Here is a 5470-nt window from a genome sequence, read left to right on the forward strand (position 1 = left end):
ATGGAGGCAGGCAGCCACCCGCCGCTCGGAGGTGGGGTTGTCGGGCGCAACGCCGTGCCGCGGTGCCGGTGGTTTCATGGGCAGCGCAGGTCATGGGTCTGTCTGCTTGGCGCCGCCCTGCCCCTGCGCCTGCGCGTCCCCCACCGGGGCCCTCGATCCGTCCCAGTCCAGTCCCCCCATGGCCCTGGCCCTGGCCCTGGCCCAGGCTTATACCCCTCCGTCCCGTTGATGTGGTGATACTAGCCCAGCGGAGAGCTTGGGCCAACGGAGAAAGAAAGTGAGGCCTATGCCGCAGACCAACATTGTCGAAACCGTGTCGGCTTGTAGCCCAACTGCCTTGGAATAGAAGTCGAACACCACCACGACGGCGACGTCAGCAACGGCCGCTTCCAATCCCCGCACGGGCCAAGCGTCGTGCGCCTGGACCCCTGGTCAGTATTCCCTCCATAAAACAACTGCTCTCAGACACAAACCGAACACACGAAAGGCCGCATCCATCAAGTCGTTTCCCAACCGCTTCCATCAAGTCGTTTCCCAACCGCTTCCATCCAACTCCGCTGCGGTCGGGTCGAGCCATGGCGAAGCGATCGGTATCCCGAGCCCAGATACCTTCCCGTCGATCGAAGCGGCGTCCGAGTGCCCTTCTCGATGCACCTCGCCCCTGCTCAGCCGCCCAGATATCATCCTGGTCTGCTAACCTCTCGTGGGGGATGAAACGCAGGCGCACCGCGCGTCCAGACAGGTATGAAGGGACTGGGCGAACCTTGGAGATGGACCGGCCGGCCTGATCGCGGAGCTCGTCCTAGCAAAAGACGTGGCTGACTACGTCCGCTTCCGCGCGGCGTGCCGCGCGTGGCGGCTGTGCTCACCGGATCCGCGATCGCAGCGCTGCTTCGGTGATAGCCGCTACCACCCCCGCTGCCGCCGCTTCCTTAACCTCACCACCGGCGAGTGTATCCGGATGGACCTCCCGGAGCTGGAGGAGCACGCGTTGCTCGCGCTCACCCCCGAGGGCCTCATCCTGCTGCTCAACGAGCCCACTCGTGTTGTCCGCCTGCTTAACCCGCTCACACGCCAGCTCATCGATCTGCCGCCGGTGACCGCACTGCTGACACCGGAGTGGCAGCTTGACGGGCATCTAGGAAAGACTATTGAGGTCCATGGCGCTAGCATTGTCGATGCCTCCACGGTGGTAGTCAGCTTCAAGTGGCCCGAAGTATTCGTTGTCGCTAAGCCCAGCGACGAGGGCTGGACCTTGGTTGACAACAGGAGCTTCGAATCAGTTTTACCATCTGCAGGTCGCTTATATTGTGCCACCCGCAGGGGTGTCGAGGTTCTGAACGCCAACACAGATGAGGGGGAGACGCCAAGGCTGCTGACGGCCATCGACTGGGGCAGGTCATTACATATGAATGCAATGACGAATGATAGTCTTTACCTGGTGGATAACGCTGGGGACTTGATGATGGTGCACCGCATGATGCGATGGGATACCCATGAAGATGACTACAAGAGGAAGTGGGCGGTGTACAAGGTGGATCTGGACAGCGGCGTCCTTATTCCGGCCAAGAGTTTCTGTGGACGGGCGGTGTTCATGGGCTGATACCGCGGGTCTGTATACACAGAGGGTCGGGCGTTTGCGAGACATGTCTCACTCGAGTGTCATGGCGTCTTAAAACACTCGAATCCTAACAACAAAGTAATCGGGTGACACATTCTAGCTAATCACTCGATTCTTATAGCCGCTGGATCCAAATCTAACGATGCAGAATCAAATAATAAAATAACAAAAAATTGCCAAATAATTACTATGGAATGCAAATTGTCAGAAATTCAAAAGAAAAAGCAGATAAAACATACCGACAACAAATAAAAAAGGCAGAAAAATAACCAGATAATTTCGATGGAAACCAAATTTGAAGATTTCAAAGAGAAACAAATAAATCAAAAAGTTGTTGTGAAAAAATAAATCATACAGACAAACAAAAATGAGCAAAAAAAGATCAGAGAAGTGTTCAAGTAATCCAAATGGACATTGTCATTTACAAATAATAAATTTACACCAATTAAACATAGAATTTACATCATACACATGTAGCAAAATATGGTCTAATAAAATATAATATGCAACTAATATCAGGAACAATGGCCACCCCTGCCCATTCTTCTCTTTCTCTCTGCTGAATGGTGGGCTCAGCAGTTGTTGCTTTTAAGGCACAGGGTCACGATCTCCAACACCGGTGCAGGGGTGATGCTTGTGTGTCGGATGGTTTCAACGGTTGGAGTCCCGTTCGTTCGAGGAAGATGAATCTTAAAGAATTTGTAAGAGAAAAATATTATTTTAAATAAAAAAATGGATTAAATCAGATTTAAGAACACACAGACACGGCCTAAAGAGATGCGGCGCGTGGGCCCAGGCAGGGCGCTGCACTCCCTCACGCGCCCAGGCGTGAGCATCCATGGTGCATCTGACGTGCAGGACGAAATCGAGTGAGCGCGGATCAAAAAACACTCAAGTATAAGTATAATCAGCCTGTTCGTTTTGTCGTAAATGATCTTGAATTATTTACTATTAGCTAGTTTGGTTAATTTGGTGTAAAAAAAATTACTATTTTAACTTATAATCCACGATTGTATACGACCGTATAAGTCCAACCGATTGCTGTATACCGCACGGTTTCTGTACCACTAGACGCCTTTGATATCGCTGCCGATACTCTCTACTTCAGGTACGAGTGTCGTGGTGATGCCACGTACACTCTTGGGAGCGGAGAAACCACTTACTACCGCGATTTCATCGTGGAAGCCTGCGAGTGCGATGAAACTGACGAACCTTGCAACCACAGCATGGACTATGAATGACGGGGACCTTTGGACATCGGCGCCGTTTGCTCGGAGGAATTTTGGAGGAATTTGAAATAATTTGTGAGAGAAAAACACTGTTCCGGATAAAAAAAGAAGTGGATCAAGTCGGGCTTAAGAGCACGCGAACGGCGACATCGTGAGCTGCCTATGCGACTGTATTCAAGGTATAGGCAAGGAACTTGCTTGAGCGACGATGCGCGCTCAGTTATTTATTGGGATAATTGTCTATTGGACATCTAAAGTGATGATTATTTGTTGGCGGACACCTACTTTGGAGCATTTTACCAGAAGACACTCTAGTTCGGTGAAATTAGGGCACAGGACACCGCGGACCGGTTGCAGCCGGTTAAGGAGAGAGAACAGCGGTGAAATGACATTCTTGCCCCTGTTGTTTTTTCTTCCCCTCTCCCTTTCTCTTTTTTTTTCTGTTTCCTGTCCCCGCTACCCTCTCTGCCTCCCGCACCCGCCGTCACGCATCACGCCGTCGCGACGCCCGTGCCTCCGGCGGCCCGCTTCGGTGCCGCGCCCCAGCCTCGCGCCTCCGGTGGGCCGCACCTCTGCCGACATGGACGGTAGACGCTTGTACACCCTAGACCCGAGGTGCTACAACTTCTTCTACTGTGTCTTCACGGTCTTGCTGATGATTATGTAGTTCCATCGCTGCTGCACGTACACGGCGGTAGCTAGAGCGACGGCCACGAGCTGGATCGCCACGTCGCCGAACCGGGAGTAGAAGTCCAGATCGTGTTCACGAACTCGTACTCCTCGGTGAAGTAGGGGTTGATGGCCAGCGCCTTGATGTAGTCATACAGGTGCGGCAGCAGCCGCACCACCGTCATGCCGACGTAGTAGCTCTTCTTCAGCGGCCTGCAGTTGATCCGCCACACTGAAAGTGCATCTAGCCCTTTAGTGGGTTTTGGATGATTGAATGACAACGTGATTAAAGAACTAACCCGTTTGCTAAGTGTGGACAGGTAATAGGTTATCTCACAGGTACTTAATGAAAGCCAAAATGAAGTGTTGTTGTATAAACAATCTAGTTCAAGCACAAGACAACAATACAAATGGAATTCATGCAAATGCTTGTTTATTGTGGGATTTCCATATACTATGTGAAAGCAAGCTCGTGAGTATTAGTTAATGAGACATGAGGGATTGCATATGGAATGGTCTCATATTTGAAGCTTGCTAAATTGAAATGAAAAAGATAATAATACATATGAATGAATGATTCAACACAAGATGTGACTTAATGGCTTGAGATGGTGAAGATAGCAAGGAAAGGCATCGAGGTACTAAGCAAGGGTGAAGGGCAAGCGACGGCTTGGTGGCCGAAGAACCTAGCTAGGGTGAAGAAGAAAGTACTTGCATTTAGTTGAGGTACTAATCAAGCTAAGATGGTCATATTAATGTGAAGGATCAAATCTATATTGGACAAGTTGATTAAAGTGACTTGATGCATTTGGAGTTATTCATATTTGATGAATGGAATCAAGTCACATGCTCAAGATGGCTATGCTCAAGTGACAAGATTAATATTGACATGTTGGCACCCTCACTTGATGAAGATTGAAAGACACGGCATCAATTTAAAGAAGATCAACTCAAAAGGTTTAATTTTGTTTTTCTTTTGATCTTGAGTTAATAGGTATGCCGTACTATTAAGAGGGATGCAAGTTTAGGTGGTCTGAGGAAGATAGAGTGCTCAAGCATAATAATTAAATCAAAAGAGAGATACTCTAGCACTTCACGAGCACAAAGAATAATTTTCTGTGACTGTCGGTGTCGGAAGTCCCGACGTAAGCCGGAACTCCCGACAGTCGGAAGTCATGACTCTTGTCGGAAGTGCTGACTCCCAGTCACTGCCTGTGCGATGACTGTGGACGTCGGAAGTCCCGATGTGAGTCGGAACTCCCGACAGTCGGAAGTCCCGACCCAAGCCGGAAGTCCCGGCATCGATGGTTCTACTGACCTGCTGACTATGCACGTCGGAAGTCCCGACGTTCGTCGGAAGTTCCGACCGTCGGAAGTCCCGACGTTCGTCGGAAGTCCCGACGTTGGCTGTCTCGAGTGGACTTTGACCTCGCATGAACAGTGTTTTCTTCATACGTCGGAAGTCCCGAGATCTGCGTCGGAACTCCCGACGTAGATCTGAACGGTTAGATTTTGCCTTGGAGTATATATACCCGTCTCCTCCATTCTAACCGTTGCCCACTCATTTCATTGCAATAAACACTCGGCCAAAACAGCCCCCAAGCATTCTAGGCTCGCCACTCTTCTCTCCTTTGCCTCCAACTTCAATTCCTAAAGGGTTTGAGTGATTGGAGAGTGGATTGAGTGAGAAAAACACTTTGAGCAAGCTTGAGCACTTGATTTCTTCGTCAAGCCGGTTTGATTTGCATTTGTTACTCTTGGGGATTTTCCCCCAGCCGGCGAGGCGTCGCCCAAGAGCTTCCATCTTGTGGAAGAGCCTTGGGAAGTTTGTATTACCCTTGTTTTCTAGTGAAGAAACTCAAGTGACCTTTGTGGTATCCTTGAGTGAGGCAAGGAGGTGGAAGAGACTCCGACCTAAGTGGTCACCTCAACAACGAGGACGTAGGAGCTC

At 50.1% G+C, this 5470-nt stretch overlaps 1 pseudogene; it reads left to right on the forward strand.

The window, feature by feature from the left end:
• On the forward strand, nucleotides 1-2862 carry LOC136549053 (uncharacterized; annotated as a pseudogene).
• The last annotated feature ends 2608 nt before the right edge of the window (nucleotides 2863-5470 follow it).

The sequence above is a fragment of the Miscanthus floridulus genome, chromosome 4 (genome assembly GCF_019320115.1).
Source record: "Miscanthus floridulus cultivar M001 chromosome 4, ASM1932011v1, whole genome shotgun sequence".
Classification (NCBI taxonomy): Eukaryota; Viridiplantae; Streptophyta; class Magnoliopsida; order Poales; family Poaceae; genus Miscanthus; species Miscanthus floridulus.